Source organism: Lissotriton vulgaris, chromosome 7 (genome assembly GCF_964263255.1).
Source record: "Lissotriton vulgaris chromosome 7, aLisVul1.2, whole genome shotgun sequence".
Classification (NCBI taxonomy): domain Eukaryota; kingdom Metazoa; phylum Chordata; class Amphibia; order Caudata; family Salamandridae; genus Lissotriton; species Lissotriton vulgaris.
In genome coordinates this window covers 1,390,850,558-1,390,876,990 of record NC_141695.1, presented here as the reverse complement: position 1 = coordinate 1,390,876,990, position 26,433 = coordinate 1,390,850,558, and the positions used below count along the sequence as shown (strand labels likewise).

General features: G+C 45.2%; 22 non-coding genes across 22 annotated transcripts; 8 read left to right on the top strand and 14 right to left on the bottom strand.

Moving 5' to 3' along the window:
* Positions 1-674: 674 nt before the first annotated feature.
* Positions 675-781, bottom strand: LOC147705279 (U6 spliceosomal RNA). Its single transcript, XR_015298337.1, has one exon. It is a non-coding gene; the product is annotated as a U6 spliceosomal RNA (small nuclear RNA).
* Positions 782-1,503: 722 nt separating this feature from the next.
* On the top strand, positions 1,504-1,576 carry TRNAR-ACG (transfer RNA arginine (anticodon ACG)). The gene has a single exon. It is a non-coding gene; the product is annotated as a tRNA-Arg (tRNA).
* A 1,020-nt stretch (positions 1,577-2,596) lies between these two features.
* On the bottom strand, positions 2,597-2,703 carry LOC147705277 (U6 spliceosomal RNA). Its single transcript, XR_015298006.1, has one exon. It is a non-coding gene; the product is annotated as a U6 spliceosomal RNA (small nuclear RNA).
* A 1,806-nt stretch (positions 2,704-4,509) lies between these two features.
* Positions 4,510-4,616, bottom strand: LOC147705276 (U6 spliceosomal RNA). The gene has a single exon (XR_015298336.1). It is a non-coding gene; the product is annotated as a U6 spliceosomal RNA (small nuclear RNA).
* A 722-nt stretch (positions 4,617-5,338) lies between these two features.
* TRNAR-ACG (transfer RNA arginine (anticodon ACG)) lies at positions 5,339-5,411 on the top strand. Its single transcript has one exon. It is a non-coding gene; the product is annotated as a tRNA-Arg (tRNA).
* Positions 5,412-6,431: 1,020 nt separating this feature from the next.
* LOC147705274 (U6 spliceosomal RNA) lies at positions 6,432-6,538 on the bottom strand. The gene has a single exon (XR_015298005.1). It is a non-coding gene; the product is annotated as a U6 spliceosomal RNA (small nuclear RNA).
* A 1,801-nt stretch (positions 6,539-8,339) lies between these two features.
* Positions 8,340-8,446, bottom strand: LOC147705273 (U6 spliceosomal RNA). The gene has a single exon (XR_015298004.1). It is a non-coding gene; the product is annotated as a U6 spliceosomal RNA (small nuclear RNA).
* Positions 8,447-9,168: 722 nt separating this feature from the next.
* Positions 9,169-9,241, top strand: TRNAR-ACG (transfer RNA arginine (anticodon ACG)). The gene has a single exon. It is a non-coding gene; the product is annotated as a tRNA-Arg (tRNA).
* A 1,010-nt stretch (positions 9,242-10,251) lies between these two features.
* Positions 10,252-10,358, bottom strand: LOC147705271 (U6 spliceosomal RNA). Its single transcript, XR_015298003.1, has one exon. It is a non-coding gene; the product is annotated as a U6 spliceosomal RNA (small nuclear RNA).
* Positions 10,359-11,078: 720 nt separating this feature from the next.
* TRNAR-ACG (transfer RNA arginine (anticodon ACG)) lies at positions 11,079-11,151 on the top strand. The gene has a single exon. It is a non-coding gene; the product is annotated as a tRNA-Arg (tRNA).
* A 1,012-nt stretch (positions 11,152-12,163) lies between these two features.
* On the bottom strand, positions 12,164-12,270 carry LOC147705269 (U6 spliceosomal RNA). The gene has a single exon (XR_015298335.1). It is a non-coding gene; the product is annotated as a U6 spliceosomal RNA (small nuclear RNA).
* Positions 12,271-14,083: 1,813 nt separating this feature from the next.
* LOC147705268 (U6 spliceosomal RNA) lies at positions 14,084-14,190 on the bottom strand. Its single transcript, XR_015298002.1, has one exon. It is a non-coding gene; the product is annotated as a U6 spliceosomal RNA (small nuclear RNA).
* A 1,801-nt stretch (positions 14,191-15,991) lies between these two features.
* LOC147705267 (U6 spliceosomal RNA) lies at positions 15,992-16,098 on the bottom strand. Its single transcript, XR_015298273.1, has one exon. It is a non-coding gene; the product is annotated as a U6 spliceosomal RNA (small nuclear RNA).
* Positions 16,099-16,820: 722 nt separating this feature from the next.
* On the top strand, positions 16,821-16,893 carry TRNAR-ACG (transfer RNA arginine (anticodon ACG)). Its single transcript has one exon. It is a non-coding gene; the product is annotated as a tRNA-Arg (tRNA).
* Positions 16,894-17,903: 1,010 nt separating this feature from the next.
* LOC147705265 (U6 spliceosomal RNA) lies at positions 17,904-18,010 on the bottom strand. The gene has a single exon (XR_015298001.1). It is a non-coding gene; the product is annotated as a U6 spliceosomal RNA (small nuclear RNA).
* Positions 18,011-19,813: 1,803 nt separating this feature from the next.
* On the bottom strand, positions 19,814-19,920 carry LOC147705264 (U6 spliceosomal RNA). The gene has a single exon (XR_015297999.1). It is a non-coding gene; the product is annotated as a U6 spliceosomal RNA (small nuclear RNA).
* Positions 19,921-20,642: 722 nt separating this feature from the next.
* TRNAR-ACG (transfer RNA arginine (anticodon ACG)) lies at positions 20,643-20,715 on the top strand. The gene has a single exon. It is a non-coding gene; the product is annotated as a tRNA-Arg (tRNA).
* Positions 20,716-21,725: 1,010 nt separating this feature from the next.
* Positions 21,726-21,832, bottom strand: LOC147705262 (U6 spliceosomal RNA). The gene has a single exon (XR_015297998.1). It is a non-coding gene; the product is annotated as a U6 spliceosomal RNA (small nuclear RNA).
* A 720-nt stretch (positions 21,833-22,552) lies between these two features.
* On the top strand, positions 22,553-22,625 carry TRNAR-ACG (transfer RNA arginine (anticodon ACG)). Its single transcript has one exon. It is a non-coding gene; the product is annotated as a tRNA-Arg (tRNA).
* A 1,012-nt stretch (positions 22,626-23,637) lies between these two features.
* LOC147705260 (U6 spliceosomal RNA) lies at positions 23,638-23,744 on the bottom strand. The gene has a single exon (XR_015297997.1). It is a non-coding gene; the product is annotated as a U6 spliceosomal RNA (small nuclear RNA).
* Positions 23,745-24,464: 720 nt separating this feature from the next.
* Positions 24,465-24,537, top strand: TRNAR-ACG (transfer RNA arginine (anticodon ACG)). Its single transcript has one exon. It is a non-coding gene; the product is annotated as a tRNA-Arg (tRNA).
* A 1,020-nt stretch (positions 24,538-25,557) lies between these two features.
* Positions 25,558-25,664, bottom strand: LOC147705258 (U6 spliceosomal RNA). Its single transcript, XR_015297996.1, has one exon. It is a non-coding gene; the product is annotated as a U6 spliceosomal RNA (small nuclear RNA).
* Positions 25,665-26,433: the final 769 nt, after the last annotated feature.

Genomic DNA, 26,433 nt, shown 5'->3' with positions numbered 1-26,433 from the left:
CTGTGGGCTGCAGGCTTACAACTGGTAGCGCCAGTAGCCAGGCAGAACCACAGGTAAGGAGAGAGAGAAAGTTGGTCCATTATTAGAGAAGGACCATAAGCATCTTGCACTGCTACCTTCTTCCCCTCTCAGCCACAATCGGCCACGATCGGCCAAGACCTCTCTATTAGGGTAGAGGGTGAACATTTCTTGGACCTCAGAAACTGAGGGATGTAGACCCAATATGTCCTCCAAGCGCCTAGAGACCTGGTGCCCAATCTGGCATGGTGTTTTTCAGCTTACCCGACCAATCCGGTTGCAAGGTGGACTTTAACAATACTGCTAAAAAGGCACTCCCAGACATCCCTGAGGCCTTCATTTGCATAGGCCCTGCCCTTCTCTTTGTCCTGCTCTCCCCCGAAGCAACACAACACTGCAGCAGTATAGATTTGGGGGTGGTGAAGAATAATGACAGTGAGGCTAAAAAAGAGAAAGAAAAGTCCCAGAAGTCCTGCAGGCTTCCTTGCTAAATGCAGCTGAACATAGAGCGCACCTTCTTTACTGCAAAGCAAATACATTAAAAATGTTGAGGAGAGACTAATTGAAAAATACATATCACGGGGACAGCACTGGGACCTGCTTTATTTTTTCAATTAGTCTTGAAAACAAAAAAGATTTCTCTCCTAAAAGCTGTTAAAAATATGGAACGCTTCACGAATTTGCGTGTCATCCTTGCACAGGGGCCATGCTAATCTTCTCTGTATCGTTCCAATTTTAGTATATGTGCTGCCGAAGCGAGCACACTTTATTGATGAACTGACAATGTTTATAAACTCTCTAAATCTACAGTCTCTAGACATAGGGTGGCCTGGCAGAGATGCTCAGATGGCCAGTACGCATTCAAATCTGAGCCAATGGTCAAAAATGTATGAAGAGTAGCAATCCATTATTCTTCACTGCATTTGTGGTCCAAGACTAAACACACCGTAAGTATGTAGATTATACCAGGTTTGCAAAGGCTCCTGGTTCGGGCTACAGACAAGGAGCATTGTGACGTCACGCTGCCTGTGGAACAGTGATATTAAAGGTGAAACAGCTGCACAGTAGGTTAGGTGAAGGGCTCTCAGTGTGGAAAGGCAGCATGCTTGGGTCCCTGGACAAGGTGAGCTTATGATAATGTGTCTGAATGTTCGCCTGTGTTGTAATATTAAACCCCTTATTGTTGTAAATGCCTACTTACTAAGGAGTTCTCAAGCTCAGCCCCACACAGACCTGGAACTGATTATGTTAATGCAAACTATTTAAGAAACTGAGCCTGATCTAAAAGATTTCCTTGGATCTAGGACCATTTCGCCTAGCTTTTAGGTGCTTCCTTCTCCTAAAGTCCTTTGTAAAACTTGGGAAAACCTCACAGAACAGACTTCCAGGAGGTCAGATGGGTTTCCTTGTGCCTTCACACACACACACACACACACACACACTTTCTAGCCCACTTAAGGACAAAAGGATGCATAAGTCTACATAGGGCCAGTGGCGCAATGGATAACGCGTCTGACTACGGATCAGAAGATTGTAGGTTCGACTCCTATCTGGCTCGGAAGGGTTGTAGGTCCCTGTTTGATTATATTCCTGTGGAATTCTTATTTACCTCAGACTTGTTGTAGGTTCAATATTCTCCAGCAGGACTCATCCAGCAGTTGTTCCACGGTAGAGCGCAAGTAATAGGACCACAGCTAGTTAAACGTTTCCCATTTGCTGCTGGACTCTATGTGATGGCCGTCACGTGGTGTGCTGCTTTTGTATTTCAACATGGGTCCCTGATACTCTTAATTGCGAAAAAGCTTGTTGACAAAAGTGTGTGTGTGCGAGGGTCTGTGGACGTAGGCAGGTGTGTGCACTTGAATGCTTACCCATTTACATGTGTGAGAGGAACAAACCAACTCCCTGTGGGCTGCAGGCTTACAACTGGTAGCCCCAGTAGCCAGGCAGAACCGCAGGTAAGGAGAGAGAGAAAGTTGGTCCATTATTAGAGAAGGACCATAAGCATTTTGCACTGCTACCTTCTTCCCCTCTCAGCCACAATTGGCCACGATCGGCCAAGATCTCTCTATTAGGGTAGAGGGTGAACATTTCTTGGACCTCAGAAACTGAGGGATGTAGACCCAATATGTCCTCCAAGCGCCTAGAGACCTGGTGCCCAATCTGGCATGGTGTTTTTCAGCTTACCCGACCAATCCAGTTGCAAGGTGGACTTTAACAATACTGCTAAAAAGGCACTCCCAGACATCCCTGAGGCCTTCATTTGCATAGGCCCTGCCCTTCTCTTTGTCCTGCTTCCCACGAAGCAACACAACACTGCAGCAGTATAGATTTGGGGGTGGTGAAGAATAATGACAGTGAGGCTAAAAAAGAGAAAGAAAAGTCCCAGAAGTCCTGCAGGCTTCCTTGCTAAATGCAGCTGAACATAGAGCGCACCTTCTTTACTGCAAAGCAAATACATTAAAAATGTTGAGGAGAGACTAATTGAAAAATACATATCACGGGGACAGCACTGGGACCTGCTTTATTTTTTCAATTAGTCTTGAAAACAAAAAAGATTTCTCTCCTAAAAGCTGTTAAAAATATGGAACGCTTCACGAATTTGCGTGTCATCCTTGCGCAGGGGCCATGCTAATCTTCTCTGTATCGTTCCAATTTTAGTATATGTGCTGCCGAAGCGAGCACACTTTATTGATGAACTGACAATGTTTATAAACTCTCTAAATCTACAGTCTCTAGACATAGGGTGGCCTGGCAGAGATGCTCAGATGGCCAGTACGCATTCAAATCTGAGCCAATGGTCAAAAATGTATGAAGAGTAGCAATCCTTTATTCTTCACTGCATTTGTGGTCCAAGACTAAACACACCGTAAGTATGTAGATTATACCAGGTTTGCAAAGGCTCCTGGTTCGGGCTACAGACAAGGAGCATTGTGACGTCACGCTGCCTGTGGAACAGTGATATTAAAGGTGAAACAGCTGCACAGTAGGTTAGGTGAAGGGCTCTGAGAGTGGAAAGGCAGCATGCTTGGGTCCCTGGACAAGGTGAGCTTATGATAATGTGTCTGAATGTTCGCCTGTGTTGTAATATTAAACCCCTTATTGTTGTAAACGCCTACTTACTAAGGAGTTCTCAAACTCAGCCCCACACAGACCTGGAACTGATTATGTTAATGCAAACTATTTAAGAAACTGAGCCTGATCTAAAAGATTTCCTTGGATCTAGGACCATTTCGCCTAGCTTTTAGGTGCTTCCTTCTCCTAAAGTCCTTTGTAAAACTTGGGAAAACCTCACAGAACAGACTTCCAGGAGGTCAGATGGGTTTCCTTGTGCCTTCACACACACACACACACACACACACTTTCTAGCCCACTTAAGGACAAAAGGATGCATAAGTCTACATAGGGCCAGTGGCGCAATGGATAACGTGTCTGACTACGGATCAGAAGATTGTAGGTTCGACTCCTATCTGGCTCGGAAGGGTTGTAGGTCCCTGTTTGATTATATTCCTGTGGAATTCTTATTTACCTCAGACTTGTTGTAGGTTCAATATTCTCCAGCAGGACTCATCCAGCAGTTGTTCCACGGTAGAGCGCAAGTAATAGGACCACAGCTAGTTAAACGTTTCCCATTTGCTGCTGGACTCTATGTGATGGCCGTCACGTGGTGTGCTGCTTTTGTATTTCAACATTGGTCCCTGATACTCTTAATTGCGAAAAAGCTTGTTGACAAAAGTGTGTGTGCGCGAGGGTCTGTGGACGTAGGCAGGTGTGTGCACTTGAATGCTTACCCATTTACATGTGTGAGAGGAACAAACCAACTCCCTGTGGGCTGCAGGCTTACAACTGGTAGCCCCAGTAGCCAGGCAGAACCACAAGTAAGGAGAGAGAGAGAAAGTTGGTCCATTATTAGAGAAGGCCCATAAGCATCTTGCACTGCTACCTTCTTCCCCTCTCAGCCACGATCGGCCAAGACCTCTTTATTAGGGTAGAGGGTGAACATTTCTTGGACCTCAGAAACTGAAAGATGTAGACCCAATATGTCCTCCAAGCGCCTAGAGACCTGGTGCCCAATCTGGCATGGTGTTTTTCAGCTTACCCGACCAATCCGGTTGCAAGGTGGACTTTAACAATACTGCTAAAAAGGCACTCCCAGACATCCCTGAGGCCTTCATTTGCATAGGCCCTGCCCTTCTCTTTGTCCTGCTCTCCCCCGAAGCAACACAACACTGCAGCAGTATAGATTTGGGGGTGGTGAAGAATAATGACAGTGAGGCTAAAAAAGAGAAAGAAAAGTCCCAGAAGTCCTGCAGGCTTCCTTGCTAAATGCAGCTGAACATAGAGCGCACCTTCTTTACTGCAAAGCAAATACATTAAAAATGTTGAGGAGAGACTAATTGAAAAATACATATCACGGGGACAGCACTGGGACCTGCTTTATTTTTTCAATTAGTCTTGAAAACAAAAAAGATTTCTCTCCTAAAAGCTGTTAAAAATATGGAACGCTTCACGAATTTGCGTGTCATCCTTGCACAGGGGCCATGCTAATCTTCTCTGTATCGTTCCAATTTTAGTATATGTGCTGCCGAAGCGAGCACACTTTATTGATGAACTGACAATGTTTATAAACTCTCTAAATCTACAGTCTCTAGACATAGGGTGGCCTGGCAGAGATGCTCAGATGGCCAGTACGCATTCAAATCTGAGCCAATGGTCAAAAATGTATGAAGAGTAGCAATCCATTATTCTTCACTGCATTTGTGGTCCAAGACTAAACACACCGTAAGTATGTAGATTATACCAGGTTTGCAAAGGCTCCTGGTTCGGGCTACAGACAAGGAGCATTGTGACGTCACGCTGCCTGTGGAACAGTGATATTAAAGGTGAAACAGCTGCACAGTAGGTTAGGTGAAGGGCTCTCAGTGTGGAAAGGCAGCATGCTTGGGTCCCTGGACAAGGTGAGCTTATGATAATGTGTCTGAATGTTCGCCTGTGTTGTAATATTAAACCCCTTATTGTTGTAAATGCCTACTTACTAAGGAGTTCTCAAGCTCAGCCCCACACAGACCTGGAACTGATTATGTTAATGCAAACTATTTAAGAAACTGAGCCTGATCTAAAAGATTTCCTTGGATCTAGGACCATTTCGCCTAGCTTTTAGGTGCTTCCTTCTCCTAAAGTCCTTTGTAAAACTTGGGAAAACCTCACAGAACAGACTTCCAGGAGGTCAGATGGGTTTCCTTGTGCCTTCACACACACACACACACACACACACACTTTCTAGCCCACTTAAGGACAAAAGGATGCATAAGTCTACATAGGGCCAGTGGCGCAATGGATAACGCGTCTGACTACGGATCAGAAGATTGTAGGTTCGACTCCTATCTGGCTCGGAAGGGTTGTAGGTCCCTGTTTGATTATATTCCTGTGGAATTCTTATTTACCTCAGACTTGTTGTAGGTTCAATATTCTCCAGCAGGACTCATCCAGCAGTTGTTCCACGGTAGAGCGCAAGTAATAGGACCACAGCTAGTTAAACGTTTCCCATTTGCTGCTGGACTCTATGTGATGGCCGTCACGTGGTGTGCTGCTTTTGTATTTCAACATGGGTCCCTGATACTCTTAATTGCGAAAAAGCTTGTTGACAAAAGTGTGTGTGTGCGAGGGTCTGTGGACGTAGGCAGGTGTGTGCACTTGAATGCTTACCCATTTACATGTGTGAGAGGAACAAACCAACTCCCTGTGGGCTGCAGGCTTACAACTGGTAGCCCCAGTAGCCAGGCAGAACCGCAGGTAAGGAGAGAGAGAAAGTTGGTCCATTATTAGAGAAGGACCATAAGCATTTTGCACTGCTACCTTCTTCCCCTCTCAGCCACAATTGGCCACGATCGGCCAAGATCTCTCTATTAGGGTAGAGGGTGAACATTTCTTGGACCTCAGAAACTGAGGGATGTAGACCCAATATGTCCTCCAAGCGCCTAGAGACCTGGTGCCCAATCTGGCATGGTGTTTTTCAGCTTACCCGACCAATCCAGTTGCAAGGTGGACTTTAACAATACTGCTAAAAAGGCACTCCCAGACATCCCTGAGGCCTTCATTTGCATAGGCCCTGCCCTTCTCTTTGTCCTGCTTCCCACGAAGCAACACAACACTGCAGCAGTATAGATTTGGGGGTGGTGAAGAATAATGACAGTGAGGCTAAAAAAGAGAAAGAAAAGTCCCAGAAGTCCTGCAGGCTTCCTTGCTAAATGCAGCTGAACATAGAGCGCACCTTCTTTACTGCAAAGCAAATACATTAAAAATGTTGAGGAGAGACTAATTGAAAAATACATATCACGGGGACAGCACTGGGACCTGCTTTATTTTTTCAATTAGTCTTGAAAACAAAAAAGATTTCTCTCCTAAAAGCTGTTAAAAATATGGAACGCTTCACGAATTTGCGTGTCATCCTTGCGCAGGGGCCATGCTAATCTTCTCTGTATCGTTCCAATTTTAGTATATGTGCTGCCGAAGCGAGCACACTTTATTGATGAACTGACAATGTTTATAAACTCTCTAAATCTACAGTCTCTAGACATAGGGTGGCCTGGCAGAGATGCTCAGATGGCCAGTACGCATTCAAATCTGAGCCAATGGTCAAAAATGTATGAAGAGTAGCAATCCTTTATTCTTCACTGCATTTGTGGTCCAAGACTAAACACACCGTAAGTATGTAGATTATACCAGGTTTGCAAAGGCTCCTGGTTCGGGCTACAGACAAGGAGCATTGTGACGTCACGCTGCCTGTGGAACAGTGATATTAAAGGTGAAACAGCTGCACAGTAGGTTAGGTGAAGGGCTCTGAGAGTGGAAAGGCAGCATGCTTGGGTCCCTGGACAAGGTGAGCTTATGATAATGTGTCTGAATGTTCGCCTGTGTTGTAATATTAAACCCCTTATTGTTGTAAACGCCTACTTACTAAGGAGTTCTCAAACTCAGCCCCACACAGACCTGGAACTGATTATGTTAATGCAAACTATTTAAGAAACTGAGCCTGATCTAAAAGATTTCCTTGGATCTAGGACCATTTCGCCTAGCTTTTAGGTGCTTCCTTCTCCTAAAGTCCTTTGTAAAACTTGGGAAAACCTCACAGAACAGACTTCCAGGAGGTCAGATGGGTTTCCTTGTGCCTTCACACACACACACACACACACACACTTTCTAGCCCACTTAAGGACAAAAGGATGCATAAGTCTACATAGGGCCAGTGGCGCAATGGATAACGTGTCTGACTACGGATCAGAAGATTGTAGGTTCGACTCCTATCTGGCTCGGAAGGGTTGTAGGTCCCTGTTTGATTATATTCCTGTGGAATTCTTATTTACCTCAGACTTGTTGTAGGTTCAATATTCTCCAGCAGGACTCATCCAGCAGTTGTTCCACGGTAGAGCGCAAGTAATAGGACCACAGCTAGTTAAACGTTTCCCATTTGCTGCTGGACTCTATGTGATGGCCGTCACGTGGTGTGCTGCTTTTGTATTTCAACATGGGTCCCTGATACTCTTAATTGCGAAAAAGCTTGTTGACAAAAGTGTGTGTGCGCGAGGGTCTGTGGACGTAGGCAGGTGTGTGCACTTGAATGCTTACCCATTTACATGTGTGAGAGGAACAAACCAACTCCCTGTGGGCTGCAGGCTTACAACTGGTAGCCCCAGTAGCCAGGCAGAACCACAGGTAAGGAGAGAGAAAGTTGGTCCATTATTAGAGAAGGCCCATAAGCATCTTGCACTGCTACCTTCTTCCCCTCTCAGCCACGATCGGCCAAGACCTCTCTATTAGGGTAGAGGGTGAACATTTCTTGGACCTCAGAAACTGAGGGATGTAGACCCAATATGTCCTCCAAGCGCCTAGAGACCTGGTGCCCAATCTGGCATGGTGTTTTTCAGCTTACCCGACCAATCCGGTTGCAAGGTGGACTTTAACAATACTGCTAAAAAGGCACTCCCAGACATCCCTGAGGCCTTCATTTGCATAGGCCCTGCCCTTCTCTTTGTCCTGCTTCCCAGGAAGCAACACAACACTGCAGCAGTATAGATTTGGGGGTGGTGAAGAATAATGACAGTGAGGCTAAAAAAGAGAAAGAAAAGTCCCAGAAGTCCTGCAGGCTTCCTTGCTAAATGCAGCTGAACATAGAGCGCACCTTCTTTACTGCAAAGCAAATACATTAAAAATGTTGAGGAGAGACTAATTGAAAAATACATATCACGGGGAAAGCACTGGGACCTGCTTTATTTTTTCAATTAGTCTTGAAAACAAAAAAGATTTCTCTCCTAAAAGCTGTTAAAAATATGGAACGCTTCACGAATTTGCGTGTCATCCTTGCGCAGGGGCCATGCTAATCTTCTCTGTATCGTTCCAATTTTAGTATATGTGCTGCCGAAGCGAGCACACTTTATTGATGAACTGACAATGTTTATAAACTCTCTAAATCTACAGTCTCTAGACATAGGGTGGCCTGGCAGAGATGCTCAGATGGCCAGTACGCATTCAAATCTGAGCCAATGGTCAAAAATGTATGAAGAGTAGCAATCCTTTATTCTTCACTGCATTTGTGGTCCAAGACTAAACACACCGTAAGTATGTAGATTATACCAGGTTTGCAAAGGCTCCTGGTGCGGGCTACAGACAAGGAGCATTGTGACGTCACGCTGCCTGTGGAACAGTGATATTAAAGGTGAAACAGCTGCACAGTAGGTTAGGTGAAGGGCTCTGAGAGTGGAAAGGCAGCATGCTTGGGTCCCTGGACAAGGTGAGCTTATGATAATGTGTCTGAATGTTCGCCTGTGTTGTAATATTAAACCCCTTATTGTTGTAAACGCCTACTTACTAAGGAGTTCTCAAACTCAGCCCCACACAGACCTGGAACTGATTATGTTAATGCAAACTATTTAAGAAACTGAGCCTGATCTAAAAGATTTCCTTGGATCTAGGACCATTTCGCCTAGCTTTTAGGTGCTTCCTTCTCCTAAAGTCCTTTGTAAAACTTGGGAAAACCTCACAGAACAGACTTCCAGGAGGTCAGATGGGTTTCCTTGTGCCTTCACACACACACACACACACACACACACTTTCTAGCCCACTTAAGGACTAAAGGATGCATAAGTCTACATAGGGCCAGTGGCGCAATGGATAACGCGTCTGACTACGGATCAGAAGATTGTAGGTTCGACTCCTATCTGGCTCGGAAGGGTTGTAGGTCCCTGTTTGATTATATTTCTGTGGAATTCTTATTTACCTCAGACTTGTTGTAGGTTCAATATTCTCCAGCAGGACTCATCCAGCAGTTGTTCCACGGTAGAGCGCAAGTAATAGGACCACAGCTAGTTAAACGTTTCCCATTTGCTGCTGGACTCTATGTGATGGCCGTCACGTGGTGTGCTGCTTTTGTATTTCAACATGGGTCCCTGATACTCTTAATTGCGAAAAAGCTTGTTGACAAAAGTGTGTGTGCGCGAGGGTCTGTGGACGTAGGCAGGTGTGTGCACTTGAATGCTTACCCATTTACATGTGTGAGAGGAACAAACCAACTCACTGTGGGCTGCAGGCTTACAACTGGTAGCCCCAGTAGCCAGGCAGAACCACAGGTAAGGAGAGAGAGAAAGTTGGTCCATTATTAGAGAAGGACCATAAGCATCTTGCACTGCTACCTTCTTCCCCTCTCGACCACGATCGGCCAAGACCTCTCTATTAGGGTAGAGGGTGAACATTTCTTGGACCTCAGAAACTGAGGGATGTAGACCCAATATGTCCTCCAAGCGCCTAGAGACCTGGTGCCCAATCTGGCATGGTGTTTTTCAGCTTACCCGACCAATCCGGTTGCAAGGTGGACTTTAACAATACTGCTAAAAAGGCACTCCCAGACATCCCTGAGGCCTTCATTTGCATAGGCCCTGCCCTTCTCTTTGTCCTGCTTCCCACGAAGCAACACAACACTGCAGCAGTATAGATTTGGGGGTGGTGAAGAATAATGACAGTGAGGCTAAAAAAGAGAAAGAAAAGTCCCAGAAGTCCTGCAGGCTTCCTTGCTAAATGCAGCTGAACATAGAGCGCACCTTCTTTACTGCAAAGCAAATACATTAAAAATGTTGAGGAGAGACTAATTGAAAAATACATATCACGGGGACAGCACTGGGACCTGCTTTATTTTTTCAATTAGTCTTGAAAACAAAAAAGATTTCTCTCCTAAAAGCTGTTAAAAATATGGAACGCTTCACGAATTTGCGTGTCATCCTTGCGCAGGGGCCATGCTAATCTTCTCTGTATCGTTCCAATTTTAGTATATGTGCTGCCGAAGCGAGCACACTTTATTGATGAACTGACAATGTTTATAAACTCTCTAAATCTACAGTCTCTAGACATAGGGTGGCCTGGCAGAGATGCTCAGATGGCCAGTACGCATTCAAATCTGAGCCAATGGTCAAAAATGTATGAAGAGTAGCAATCCATTATTCTTCACTGCATTTGTGGTCCAAGACTAAATACACCGTAAGTATGTAGATTATACCAGGTTTGCAAAGGCTCCTGGTTCAGGCTACAGACAAGGAGCATTGTGACGTCACGCTGCCTGTGGAACAGTGATATTAAAGGTGAAACAGCTGCACAGTAGGTTAGGTGAAGGGCTCTGAGAGTGGAAAGGCAGCATGCTTGGGTCCCTGGACAAGGTGAGCTTATGATAATGTGTCTGAATGTTCGCCTGTGTTGTAATATTAAACCCCTTATTGTTGTAAACGCCTACTTACTAAGGAGTTCTCAAGCTCAGCCCCATACAGACCTGGAACTGATTATGTTAATGCAAACTATTTAAGAAACTGAGCCTGATCTAAAAGATTTCCTTGGATCTAGGACCATTTCGCCTAGCTTTTAGGTGCTTCCTTCTCCTAAAGTCCTTTGTAAAACTTGGGAAAACCTCACAGAACAGACTTCCAGGAGGTCAGATGGGTTTCCTTGTGCCTTCACACACACACACACACACACACACTTTCTAGCCCACTTAAGGACAAAAGGATGCATAAGTCTACATAGGGCCAGTGGCGCAATGGATAACGCGTCTGACTACGGATCAGAAGATTGTAGGTTCGACTCCTATCTGGCTCGGAAGGGTTGTAGGTCCCTGTTTGATTATATTCCTGTGGAATTCTTATTTACCTCAGACTTGTTGTAGGTTCAATATTCTCCAGCAGGACTCATCCAGCAGTTGTTCCACGGTAGAGCGCAAGTAATAGGACCACAGCTAGTTAAACGTTTCCCATTTGCTGCTGGACTCTATGTGATGGCCGTCACGTGGTGTGCTGCTTTTGTATTTCAACATGGGTCCCTGATACTCTTAATTGCGAAAAAGCTTGTTGACAAAAGTGTGTGTGCGCGAGGGTCTGTGGACGTAGGCAGGTGTGTGCACTTGAATGCTTACCCATTTACATGTGTGAGAGGAACAAACCAACTCCCTGTGGGCTGCAGGCTTACAACTGGTAGCCCCAGTAGCCAGGCAGAACCACAGGTAAGGAGAGAGAGAGAAAGTTGGTCCATTATTAGAGAAGGCCCATAAGCATCTTGCACTGCTACCTTCTTCCCCTCTCAGCCACGATCGGCCAAGACCACTCTATTAGGGTAGAGGGTGAACATTTCTTGGACCTCAGAAACTGAGGGATGTAGACCCAATATGTCCTCCAAGCGCCTAGAGACCTGGTGCCCAATCTGGCATGGTGTTTTTCAGCTTACCCGACCAATCCGGTTGCAAGGTGGACTTTAACAATACTGCTAAAAAGGCACTCCCAGACATCCCTGAGGCCTTCATTTGCATAGGCCCTGCCCTTCTCTTTGTCCTGCTTCCCACGAAGCAACACAACACTGCAGCAGTATAGATTTGGCGGTGGTGAAGAATAATGACAGTGAGGCTAAAAAAGAGAAAGAAAAGTCCCAGAAGTCCTGCAGGCTTCCTTGCTAAATGCAGCTGAACATAGAGCGCACCTTCTTTACTGCAAAGCAAATACATTAAAAATGTTGAGGAGAGACTAATTGAAAAATACATATCACGGGGACAGCACTGGGACCTGCTTTATTTTTTCAATTAGTCTTGAAAACAAAAAAGATTTCTCTCCTAAAAGCTGTTAAAAATATGGAACGCTTCACGAATTTGCGTGTCATCCTTGCACAGGGGCCATGCTAATCTTCTCTGTATCGTTCCAATTTTAGTATATGTGCTGCCGAAGCGAGCACACTTTATTGATGAACTGACAATGTTTATAAACTCTCTAAATCTACAGTCTCTAGACATAGGGTGGCCTGGCAGAGATGCTCAGATGGCCAGTACGCATTCAAATCTGAGCCAATGGTCAAAAATGTATGAAGAGTAGCAATCCATTATTCTTCACTGCATTTGTGGTCCAAGACTAAACACACCGTAAGTATGTAGATTATACCAGGTTTGCAAAGGCTCCTGGTTCGGGCTACAGACAAGGAGCATTGTGACGTCACGCTGCCTGTGGAACAGTGATATTAAAGGTGAAACAGCTGCACAGTAGGTTAGGTGAAGGGCTCTCAGAGTGGAAAGGCAGCATGCTTGGGTCCCTGGACAAGGTGAGCTTATGATAATGTGTCTGAATGTTCGCCTGTGTTGTAATATTAAACCCCTTATTGTTGTAAACGCCTACTTACTAAGGAGTTCTCAAGCTCAGCCCCACACAGACCTGGAACTGATTATGTTAATGCAAACTATTTAAGAAACTGAGCCTGATCTAAAAGATTTCCTTGGATCTAGGACCATTTCGCCTAGCTTTTAGGTGCTTCCTTCTCCTAAAGTCCTTTGTAAAACTTGGGAAAACCTCACAGAACAGACTTCCAGGAGGTCAGATGGGTTTCCTTGTGCCTTCACACACACACACACACACACACACTTTCTAGCCCACTTAAGGACAAAAGGATGCATAAGTCTACATAGGGCCAGTGGCGCAATGGATAACGCGTCTGACTACGGATCAGAAGATTGTAGGTTCGACTCCTATCTGGCACGGAAGGGTTGTAGGTCCCTGTTTGATTATATTCCTGTGGAATTCTTATTTACCTCAGACTTGTTGTAGGTTCAATATTCTCCAGCAGGACTCATCCAGCAGTTGTTCCACGGTAGAGCGCAAGTAATAGGACCACAGCTAGTTAAACGTTTCCCATTTGCTGCTGGACTCTATGTGATGGCCGTCACGTGGTGTGCTGCTTTTGTATTTCAACATGGGTCCCTGATACTCTTAATTGCGAAAAAGCTTGTTGACAAAAGTGTGTGTGTGCGAGGGTCTGTGGACGTAGGCAGGTGTGTGCACTTGAATGCTTACCCATTTACATGTGTGAGAGGAACAAACCAACTCCCTGTGGGCTGCAGGCTTACAACTGGTAGCCCCAGTAGCCAGGCAGAACCGCAGGTAAGGAGAGAGAGAAAGTTGGTCCATTATTAGAGAAGGACCATAAGCATTTTGCACTGCTACCTTCTTCCCCTCTCAGCCACAATTGGCCACGATCGGCCAAGATCTCTCTATTAGGGTAGAGGGTGAACATTTCTTGGACCTCAGAAACTGAGGGATGTAGACCCAATATGTCCTCCAAGCGCCTAGAGACCTGGTGCCCAATCTGGCATGGTGTTTTTCAGCTTACCCGACCAATCCAGTTGCAAGGTGGACTTTAACAATACTGCTAAAAAGGCACTCCCAGACATCCCTGAGGCCTTCATTTGCATAGGCCCTGCCCTTCTCTTTGTCCTGCTTCCCACGAAGCAACACAACACTGCAGCAGTATAGATTTGGGGGTGGTGAAGAATAATGACAGTGAGGCTAAAAAAGAGAAAGAAAAGTCCCAGAAGTCCTGCAGGCTTCCTTGCTAAATGCAGCTGAACATAGAGCGCACCTTCTTTACTGCAAAGCAAATACATTAAAAATGTTGAGGAGAGACTAATTGAAAAATACATATCACGGGGACAGCACTGGGACCTGCTTTATTTTTTCAATTAGTCTTGAAAACAAAAAAGATTTCTCTCCTAAAAGCTGTTAAAAATATGGAACGCTTCACGAATTTGCGTGTCATCCTTGCGCAGGGGCCATGCTAATCTTCTCTGTATCGTTCCAATTTTAGTATATGTGCTGCCGAAGCGAGCACACTTTATTGATGAACTGACAATGTTTATAAACTCTCTAAATCTACAGTCTCTAGACATAGGGTGGCCTGGCAGAGATGCTCAGATGGCCAGTACGCATTCAAATCTGAGCCAATGGTCAAAAATGTATGAAGAGTAGCAATCCTTTATTCTTCACTGCATTTGTGGTCCAAGACTAAACACACCGTAAGTATGTAGATTATACCAGGTTTGCAAAGGCTCCTGGTTCGGGCTACAGACAAGGAGCATTGTGACGTCACGCTGCCTGTGGAACAGTGATATTAAAGGTGAAACAGCTGCACAGTAGGTTAGGTGAAGGGCTCTGAGAGTGGAAAGGCAGCATGCTTGGGTCCCTGGACAAGGTGAGCTTATGATAATGTGTCTGAATGTTCGCCTGTGTTGTAATATTAAACCCCTTATTGTTGTAAACGCCTACTTACTAAGGAGTTCTCAAACTCAGCCCCACACAGACCTGGAACTGATTATGTTAATGCAAACTATTTAAGAAACTGAGCCTGATCTAAAAGATTTCCTTGGATCTAGGACCATTTCGCCTAGCTTTTAGGTGCTTCCTTCTCCTAAAGTCCTTTGTAAAACTTGGGAAAACCTCACAGAACAGACTTCCAGGAGGTCAGATGGGTTTCCTTGTGCCTTCACACACACACACACACACACACACTTTCTAGCCCACTTAAGGACAAAAGGATGCATAAGTCTACATAGGGCCAGTGGCGCAATGGATAACGTGTCTGACTACGGATCAGAAGATTGTAGGTTCGACTCCTATCTGGCTCGGAAGGGTTGTAGGTCCCTGTTTGATTATATTCCTGTGGAATTCTTATTTACCTCAGACTTGTTGTAGGTTCAATATTCTCCAGCAGGACTCATCCAGCAGTTGTTCCACGGTAGAGCGCAAGTAATAGGACCACAGCTAGTTAAACGTTTCCCATTTGCTGCTGGACTCTATGTGATGGCCGTCACGTGGTGTGCTGCTTTTGTATTTCAACATGGGTCCCTGATACTCTTAATTGCGAAAAAGCTTGTTGACAAAAGTGTGTGTGCGCGAGGGTCTGTGGACGTAGGCAGGTGTGTGCACTTGAATGCTTACCCATTTACATGTGTGAGAGGAACAAACCAACTCCCTGTGGGCTGCAGGCTTACAACTGGTAGCCCCAGTAGCCAGGCAGAACCACAGGTAAGGAGAGAGAAAGTTGGTCCATTATTAGAGAAGGCCCATAAGCATCTTGCACTGCTACCTTCTTCCCCTCTCAGCCACGATCGGCCAAGACCTCTCTATTAGGGTAGAGGGTGAACATTTCTTGGACCTCAGAAACTGAGGGATGTAGACCCAATATGTCCTCCAAGCGCCTAGAGACCTGGTGCCCAATCTGGCATGGTGTTTTTCAGCTTACCCGACCAATCCGGTTGCAAGGTGGACTTTAACAATACTGCTAAAAAGGCACTCCCAGACATCCCTGAGGCCTTCATTTGCATAGGCCCTGCCCTTCTCTTTGTCCTGCTTCCCACGAAGCAACACAACACTGCAGCAGTATAGATTTGGGGGTGGTGAAGAATAATGACAGTGAGGCTAAAAAAGAGAAAGAAAAGTCCCAGAAGTCCTGCAGGCTTCCTTGCTAAATGCAGCTGAACATAGAGCGCACCTTCTTTACTGCAAAGCAAATACATTAAAAATGTTGAGGAAAGACTAATTGAAAAATACATATCACGGGGAAAGCACTGGGACCTGCTTTATTTTTTCAATTAGTCTTGAAAACAAAAAAGATTTCTCTCCTAAAAGCTGTTAAAAAAATGGAACGCTTCACGAATTTGCGTGTCATCCTTGCGCAGGGGCCATGCTAATCTTCTCTGTATCGTTCCAATTTTAGTATATGTGCTGCCGAAGCGAGCACACTTTATTGATGAACTGACAATGTTTATAAACTCTCTAAATCTACAGTCTCTAGACATAGGGTGGCCTGGCAGAGATGCTCAGATGGCCAGTACGCATTCAAATCTGAGCCAATGGTCAAAAATGTATGAAGAGTAGCAATCCTTTATTCTTCACTGCATTTGTGGTCCAAGACTAAACACACCGTAAGTATGTAGATTATACCAGGTTTGCAAAGGCTCCTGGTTCGGGCTACAGACAAGGAGCATTGTGACGTCACGCTGCCTGTGGAACAGTGATATTAAAGGTGAAACAGCTGCACAGTAGGTTAGGTGAAGGGCTCTGAGAGTGGAAAGGCAGCATGCTTGGGTCCCTGGACAAGGTGAGCTTATGATAATGTGTCTGAATGTTCGCCTGTGTTGTAATATTAAACCCCTTATTGTTGTAAACGCCTACTTACTAAGGAGTTCTCAAACTCAGCCCCACACAGACCTGGAACTGATTATGTTAATGCAAACTATTTAAGAAACTGAGCCTGATCTAAAAGATTTCCTTGGATCTAGGACCATTTCGCCTAGCTTTTAGGTGCTTCCTTCTCCTAAAGTCCTTTGTAAAACTTGGGAAAACCTCACAGAACAGACTTCCAGGAGGTCAGATGGGTTTCCTTGTGCCTTCACACACACACACACACACACACACACTTTCTAGCCCACTTAAGGACAAAAGGATGCATAAGTCTACATAGGGCCAGTGGCGCAATGGATAACGCGTCTGACTACGGATCAGAAGATTGTAGGTTCGACTCCTATCTGGCTCGGAAGGGTTGTAGGTCCCTGTTTGATTATATTTCTGTGGAATTCTTATTTACCTCAGACTTGTTGTAGGTTCAATATTCTCCAGCAGGACTCATCCAGCAGTTGTTCCACGGTAGAGCGCAAGTAATAGGACCACAGCTAGTTAAACGTTTCCCATTTGCTGCTGGACTCTATGTGATGGCCGTCACGTGGTGTGCTGCTTTTGTATTTCAACATGGGTCCCTGATACTCTTAATTGCGAAAACGCTTGTTGACAAAAGTGTGTGTGCGCGAGGGTCTGTGGACGTAGGCAGGTGTGTGCACTTGAATGCTTACCCATTTACATGTGTGAGAGGAACAAACCAACTCACTGTGGGCTGCAGGCTTACAACTGGTAGCCCCAGTAGCCAGGCAGAACCACAGGTAAGGAGAGAGAGAAAGTTGGTCCATTATTAGAGAAGGACCATAAGCATCTTGCACTGCTACCTTCTTCCCCTCTCGACCACGATCGGCCAAGACCTCTCTATTAGGGTAGAGGGTGAACATTTCTTGGACCTCAGAAACTGAGGGATGTAGACCCAATATGTCCTCCAAGCGCCTAGAGACCTGGTGCCCAATCTGGCATGGTGTTTTTCAGCTTACCCGACCAATCCAGTTGCAAGGTGGACTTTAACAATACTGCTAAAAAGGCACTCCCAGACATCCCTGAGGCCTTCATTTGCATAGGCCCTGCCCTTCTCTTTGTCCTGCTTCCCACGAAGCAACACAACACTGCAGCAGTATAGATTTGGGGGTGGTGAAGAATAATGACAGTGAGGCTAAAAAAGAGAAAGAAAAGTCCCAGAAGTCCTGCAGGCTTCCTTGCTAAATGCAGCTGAACATAGAGCGCACCTTCTTTACTGCAAAGCAAATACATTAAAAATGTTGAGGAGAGACTAATTGAAAAATACATATCACGGGGACAGCACTGGGACCTGCTTTATTTTTTCAATTAGTCTTGAAAACAAAAAAGATTTCTCTCCTAAAAGCTGTTAAAAATATGGAACGCTTCACGAATTTGCGTGTCATCCTTGCGCAGGGGCCATGCTAATCTTCTCTGTATCGTTCCAATTTTAGTATATGTGCTGCCGAAGCGAGCACACTTTATTGATGAACTGACAATGTTTATAAACTCTCTAAATCTACAGTCTCTAGACATAGGGTGGCCTGGCAGAGATGCTCAGATGGCCAGTACGCATTCAAATCTGAGCCAATGGTCAAAAATGTATGAAGAGTAGCAATCCTTTATTCTTCACTGCATTTGTGGTCCAAGACTAAACACACCGTAAGTATGTAGATTATACCAGGTTTGCAAAGGCTCCTGGTTCGGGCTACAGACAAGGAGCATTGTGACGTCACGCTGCCTGTGGAACAGTGATATTAAAGGTGAAACAGCTGCACAGTAGGTTAGGTGAAGGGCTCTGAGAGTGGAAAGGCAGCATGCTTGGGTCCCTGGACAAGGTGAGCTTATGATAATGTGTCTGAATGTTCGCCTGTGTTGTAATATTAAACCCCTTATTGTTGTAAACGCCTACTTACTAAGGAGTTCTCAAACTCAGCCCCACACAGACCTGGAACTGATTATGTTAATGCAAACTATTTAAGAAACTGAGCGTGATCTAAAAGATTTCCTTGGATCTAGGACCATTTCGCCTAGCTTTTAGGTGCTTCCTTCTCCTAAAGTCCTTTGTAAAACTTGGGAAAACCTCACAGAACAGACTTCCAGGAGGTCAGATGGGTTTCCTTGTGCCTTCACACACACACACACACACACACACACTTTCTAGCCCACTTAAGGACAAAAGGATGCATAAGTCTACATAGGGCCAGTGGCGCAATGGATAACGTGTCTGACTACGGATCAGAAGATTGTAGGTTCGACTCCTATCTGGCTCGGAAGGGTTGTAGGTCCCTGTTTGATTATATTCCTGTGGAATTCTTATTTACCTCAGACTTGTTGTAGGTTCAATATTCTCCAGCAGGACTCATCCAGCAGTTGTTCCACGGTAGAGCGCAAGTAATAGGACCACAGCTAGTTAAACGTTTCCCATTTGCTGCTGGACTCTATGTGATGGCCGTCACGTGGTGTGCTGCTTTTGTATTTCAACATGGGTCCCTGATACTCTTAATTGCGAAAAAGCTTGTTGACAAAAGTGTGTGTGCGCGAGGGTCTGTGGACGTAGGCAGGTGTGTGCACTTGAATGCTTACCCATTTACATGTGTGAGAGGAACAAACCAACTCCCTGTGGGCTGCAGGCTTACAACTGGTAGCCCCAGTAGCCAGGCAGAACCACAGGTAAGGAGAGAGAAAGTTGGTCCATTATTAGAGAAGGCCCATAAGCATCTTGCACTGCTACCTTCTTCCCCTCTCAGCCACGATCGGCCAAGACCTCTCTATTAGGGTAGAGGGTGAACATTTCTTGGACCTCAGAAACTGAGGGATGTAGACCCAATATGTCCTCCAAGCGCCTAGAGACCTGGTGCCCAATCTGGCATGGTGTTTTTCAGCTTACCCGACCAATCCGGTTGCAAGGTGGACTTTAACAATACTGCTAAAAAGGCACTCCCAGACATCCCTGAGGCCTTCATTTGCATAGGCCCTGCCCTTCTCTTTGTCCTGCTTCCCACGAAGCAACACAACACTGCAGCAGTATAGATTTGGGGGTGGTGAAGAATAATGACAGTGAGGCTAAAAAAGAGAAAGAAAAGTCCCAGAAGTCCTGCAGGCTTCCTTGCTAAATGCAGCTGAACATAGAGCGCACCTTCTTTACTGCAAAGCAAATACATTAAAAATGTTGAGGAGAGACTAATTGAAAAATACATATCACGGGGAAAGCACTGGGACCTGCTTTATTTTTTCAATTAGTCTTGAAAACAAAAAAGATTTCTCTCCTAAAAGCTGTTAAAAATATGGAACGCTTCACGAATTTGCGTGTCATCCTTGCGCAGGGGCCATGCTAATCTTCTCTGTATCGTTCCAATTTTAGTATATGTGCTGCCGAAGCGAGCACACTTTATTGATGAACTGACAATGTTTATAAACTCTCTAAATCTACAGTCTCTAGACATAGGGTGGCCTGGCAGAGATGCTCAGATGGCCAGTACGCATTCAAATCTGAGCCAATGGTCAAAAATGTATGAAGAGTAGCAATCCTTTATTCTTCACTGCATTTGTGGTCCAAGACTAAACACACCGTAAGTATGTAGATTATACCAGGTTTGCAAAGGCTCCTGGTGCGGGCTACAGACAAGGAGCATTGTGACGTCACGCTGCCTGTGGAACAGTGATATTAAAGGTGAAACAGCTGCACAGTAGGTTAGGTGAAGGGCTCTGAGAGTGGAAAGGCAGCATGCTTGGGTCCCTGGACAAGGTGAGCTTATGATAATGTGTCTGAATGTTCGCCTGTGTTGTAATATTAAACCCCTTATTGTTGTAAACGCCTACTTACTAAGGAGTTCTCAAACTCAGCCCCACACAGACCTGGAACTGATTATGTTAATGCAAACTATTTAAGAAACTGAGCCTGATCTAAAAGATTTCCTTGGATCTAGGACCATTTCGCCTAGCTTTTAGGTGCTTCCTTCTCCTAAAGTCCTTTGTAAAACTTGGGAAAACCTCACAGAACAGACTTCCAGGAGGTCAGATGGGTTTCCTTGTGCCTTCACACACACACACACACACACACACACTTTCTAGCCCACTTAAGGACAAAAGGATGCATAAGTCTACATAGGGCCAGTGGCGCAATGGATAACGCGTCTGACTACGGATCAGAAGATTGTAGGTTCGACTCCTATCTGGCTCGGAAGGGTTGTAGGTCCCTGTTTGATTATATTTCTGTGGAATTCTTATTTACCTCAGACTTGTTGTAGGTTCAATATTCTCCAGCAGGACTCATCCAGCAGTTGTTCCACGGTAGAGCGCAAGTAATAGGACCATAGCTAGTTAAACGTTTCCCATTTGCTGCTGGACTCTATGTGATGGCCGTCACGTGGTGTGCTGCTTTTGTATTTCAACATGGGTCCCTGATACTCTTAATTGCGAAAAAGCTTGTTGACAAAAGTGTGTGTGCGCGAGGGTCTGTGGACGTAGGCAGGTGTGTGCACTTGAATGCTTACCCATTTACATGTGTGAGAGGAACAAACCAACTCACTGTGGGCTGCAGGCTTACAACTGGTAGCCCCAGTAGCCAGGCAGAACCACAGGTAAGGAGAGAGAGAAAGTTGGTCCATTATTAGAGAAGGACCATAAGCATCTTGCACTGCTACCTTCTTCCCCTCTCGACCACGATCGGCCAAGACCTCTCTATTAGGGTAGAGGGTGAACATTTCTTGGACCTCAGAAACTGAGGGATGTAGACCCAATATGTCCTCCAAGCGCCTAGAGACCTGGTGCCCAATCTGGCATGGTGTTTTTCAGCTTACCCGACCAATCCGGTTGCAAGGTGGACTTTAACAATACTGCTAAAAAGGCACTCCCAGACATCCCTGAGGCCTTCATTTGCATAGGCCCTGCCCTTCTCTTTGTCCTGCTTCCCACGAAGCAACACAACACTGCAGCAGTATAGATTTGGGGGTGGTGAAGAATAATGACAGTGAGGCTAAAAAAGAGAAAGAAAAGTCCCAGAAGTCCTGCAGGCTTCCTTGCTAAATGCAGCTGAACATAGAGCGCACCTTCTTTACTGCAAAGCAAATACATTAAAAATGTTGAGGAGAGACTAATTGAAAAATACATATCACGGGGACAGCACTGGGACCTGCTTTATTTTTTCAATTAGTCTTGAAAACAAAAAAGATTTCTCTCCTAAAAGCTGTTAAAAATATGGAACGCTTCACGAATTTGCGTGTCATCCTTGCGCAGGGGCCATGCTAATCTTCTCTGTATCGTTCCAATTTTAGTATATGTGCTGCCGAAGCGAGCACACTTTATTGATGAACTGACAATGTTTATAAACTCTCTAAATCTACAGTCTCTAGACATAGGGTGGCCTGGCAGAGATGCTCAGATGGCCAGTACGCATTCAAATCTGAGCCAATGGTCAAAAATGTATGAAGAGTAGCAATCCATTATTCTTCACTGCATTTGTGGTCCAAGACTAAATACACCGTAAGTATGTAGATTATACCAGGTTTGCAAAGGCTCCTGGTTCAGGCTACAGACAAGGAGCATTGTGATGTCACGCTGCCTGTGGAACAGTGATATTAAAGGTGAAACAGCTGCACAGTAGGTTAGGTGAAGGGCTCTGAGAGTGGAAAGGCAGCATGCTTGGGTCCCTGGACAAGGTGAGCTTATGATAATGTGTCTGAATGTTCGCCTGTGTTGTAATATTAAACCCCTTATTGTTGTAAACGCCTACTTACTAAGGAGTTCTCAAGCTCAGCCCCATACAGACCTGGAACTGATTATGTTAATGCAAACTATTTAAGAAACTGAGCCTGATCTAAAAGATTTCCTTGGATCTAGGACCATTTCGCCTAGCTTTTAGGTGCTTCCTTCTCCTAAAGTCCTTTGTAAAACTTGGGAAAACCTCACAGAACAGACTTCCAGGAGGTCAGATGGGTTTCCTTGTGCCTTCACACACACACACACACACACACACTTTCTAGCCCACTTAAGGACAAAAGGATGCATAAGTCTACATAGGGCCAGTGGCGCAATGGATAACGCGTCTGACTACGGATCAGAAGATTGTAGGTTCGACTCCTATCTGGCTCGGAAGGGTTGTAGGTCCCTGTTTGATTATATTCCTGTGGAATTCTTATTTACCTCAGACTTGTTGTAGGTTCAATATTCTCCAGCAGGACTCATCCAGCAGTTGTTCCACGGTAGAGCGCAAGTAATAGGACCACAGCTAGTTAAACGTTTCCCATTTGCTGCTGGACTCTATGTGATGGCCGTCACGTGGTGTGCTGCTTTTGTATTTCAACATGGGTCCCTGATACTCTTAATTGCGAAAAAGCTTGTTGACAAAAGTGTGTGTGCGCGAGGGTCTGTGGACGTAGGCAGGTGTGTGCACTTGAATGCTTACCCATTTACATGTGTGAGAGGAACAAACCAACTCCCTGTGGGCTGCAGGCTTACAACTGGTAGCCCCAGTAGCCAGGCAGAACCACAGGTAAGGAGAGAGAGAGAAAGTTGGTCCATTATTAGAGAAGGCCCATAAGCATCTTGCACTGCTACCTTCTTCCCCTCTCAGCCACGATCGGCCAAGACCACTCTATTAGGGTAGAGGGTGAACATTTCTTGGACCTCAGAAACTGAGGGATGTAGACCCAATATGTCCTCCAAGCGCCTAGAGACCTGGTGCCCAATCTGGCATGGTGTTTTTCAGCTTACCCGACCAATCCGGTTGCAAGGTGGACTTTAACAATACTGCTAAAAAGGCACTCCCAGACATCCCTGAGGCCTTCATTTGCATAGGCCCTGCCCTTCTCTTTGTCCTGCTTCCCACGAAGCAACACAACACTGCAGCAGTATAGATTTGGGGGTGGTGAAGAATAATGACAGTGAGGCTAAAAAAGAGAAAGAAAAGTCCCAGAAGTCCTGCAGGCTTCCTTGCTAAATGCAGCTGAACATAGAGCGCACCTTCTTTACTGCAAAGCAAATACATTAAAAATGTTGAGGAGAGACTAATTGAAAAATACATATCACGGGGACAGCACTGGGACCTGCTTTATTTTTTCAATTAGTCTTGAAAACAAAAAAGATTTCTCTCCTAAAAGCTGTTAAAAATATGGAACGCTTCACGAATTTGCGTGTCATCCTTGCGCAGGGGCCATGCTAATCTTCTCTGTATCGTTCCAATTTTAGTATATGTGCTGCCGAAGCGAGCACACTTTATTGATGAACTGACAATGTTTATAAACTCTCTAAATCTACAGTCTCTAGACATAGGGTGGCCTGGCAGAGATGCTCAGATGGCCAGTACGCATTCAAATCTGAGCCACTGGTCAAAAATGTATGAAGAGTAGCAATCCATTATTCTTCACTGCATTTGTGGTCCAAGACTAAACACACCGTAAGTATGTAGATTATACCAGGTTTGCAAAGGCTCCTGGTTCGGGCTACAGACAAGGAGCATTGTGACGTCACGCTGCCTGTGGAACAGTGATATTAAAGGTGAAACAGCTGCACAGTAGGTTAGGTGAAGGGCTCTCAGAGTGGAAAGGCAGCATGCTTGGGTCCCTGGACAAGGTGAGCTTATGATAATGTGTCTGAATGTTCGCCTGTGTTGTAATATTAAACCCCTTATTGTTGTAAACGCCTACTTACTAAGGAGTTCTCAAGCTCAGCCCCACACAGACCTGGAACTGATTATGTTAATGCAAACTATTTAAGAAACTGAGCCTGATCTAAAAGATTTCCTTGGATCTAGGACCATTTCGCCTAGCTTTTAGGTGCTTCCTTCTCCTAAAGTCCTTTGTAAAACTTGGGAAAACCTCACAGAACAGACTTCCAGGAGGTCAGATGGGTTTCCTTGTGCCTTCACACACACACACACACACACACACTTTCTAGCCCACTTAAGGACAAAAGGATGCATAAGTCTACATAGGGCCAGTGGCGCAATGGATAACGCGTCTGACTACGGATCAGAAGATTGTAGGTTCGACTCCTATCTGGCTCGGAAGGGTTGTAGGTCCCTGTTTGATTATATTCCTGTGGAATTCTTATTTACCTCAGACTTGTTGTAGGTTCAATATTCTCCAGCAGGACTCATCCAGCAGTTGTTCCACGGTAGAGCGCAAGTAATAGGACCACAGCTAGTTAAACGTTTCCCATTTGCTGCTGGACTCTATGTGATGGCCGTCACGTGGTGTGCTGCTTTTGTATTTCAACATGGGTCCCTGATACTCTTAATTGCGAAAAAGCTTGTTGACAAAAGTGTGTGTGTGCGAGGGTCTGTGGACGTAGGCAGGTGTGTGCACTTGAATGCTTACCCATTTACATGTGTGAGAGGAACAAACCAACTCCCTGTGGGCTGCAGGCTTACAACTGGTAGCCCCAGTAGCCAGGCAGAACCGCAGGTAAGGAGAGAGAGAAAGTTGGTCCATTATTAGAGAAGGACCATAAGCATTTTGCACTGCTACCTTCTTCCCCTCTCAGCCACAATTGGCCACGATCGGCCAAGATCTCTCTATTAGGGTAGAGGGTGAACATTTCTTGGACCTCAGAAACTGAGGGATGTAGACCCAATATGTCCTCCAAGCGCCTAGAGACCTGGTGCCCAATCTGGCATGGTGTTTTTCAGCTTACCCGACCAATCCAGTTGCAAGGTGGACTTTAACAATACTGCTAAAAAGGCACTCCCAGACATCCCTGAGGCCTTCATTTGCATAGGCCCTGCCCTTCTCTTTGTCCTGCTTCCCACGAAGCAACACAACACTGCAGCAGTATAGATTTGGGGGTGGTGAAGAATAATGACAGTGAGGCTAAAAAAGAGAAAGAAAAGTCCCAGAAGTCCTGCAGGCTTCCTTGCTAAATGCAGCTGAACATAGAGCGCACCTTCTTTACTGCAAAGCAAATACATTAAAAATGTTGAGGAGAGACTAATTGAAAAATACATATCACGGGGACAGCACTGGGACCTGCTTTATTTTTTCAATTAGTCTTGAAAACAAAAAAGATTTCTCTCCTAAAAGCTGTTAAAAATATGGAACGCTTCACGAATTTGCGTGTCATCCTTGCGCAGGGGCCATGCTAATCTTCTCTGTATCGTTCCAATTTTAGTATATGTGCTGCCGAAGCGAGCACACTTTATTGATGAACTGACAATGTTTATAAACTCTCTAAATCTACAGTCTCTAGACATAGGGTGGCCTGGCAGAGATGCTCAGATGGCCAGTACGCATTCAAATCTGAGCCAATGGTCAAAAATGTATGAAGAGTAGCAATCCTTTATTCTTCACTGCATTTGTGGTCCAAGACTAAACACACCGTAAGTATGTAGATTATACCAGGTTTGCAAAGGCTCCTGGTTCGGGCTACAGACAAGGAGCATTGTGACGTCACGCTGCCTGTGGAACAGTGATATTAAAGGTGAAACAGCTGCACAGTAGGTTAGGTGAAGGGCTCTGAGAGTGGAAAGGCAGCATGCTTGGGTCCCTGGACAAGGTGAGCTTATGATAATGTGTCTGAATGTTCGCCTGTGTTGTAATATTAAACCCCTTATTGTTGTAAACGCCTACTTACTAAGGAGTTCTCAAACTCAGCCCCACACAGACCTGGAACTGATTATGTTAATGCAAACTATTTAAGAAACTGAGCCTGATCTAAAAGATTTCCTTGGATCTAGGACCATTTCGCCTAGCTTTTAGGTGCTTCCTTCTCCTAAAGTCCTTTGTAAAACTTGGGAAAACCTCACAGAACAGACTTCCAGGAGGTCAGATGGGTTTCCTTGTGCCTTCACACACACACACACACACACACACTTTCTAGCCCACTTAAGGACAAAAGGATGCATAAGTCTACATAGGGCCAGTGGCGCAATGGATAACGTGTCTGACTACGGATCAGAAGATTG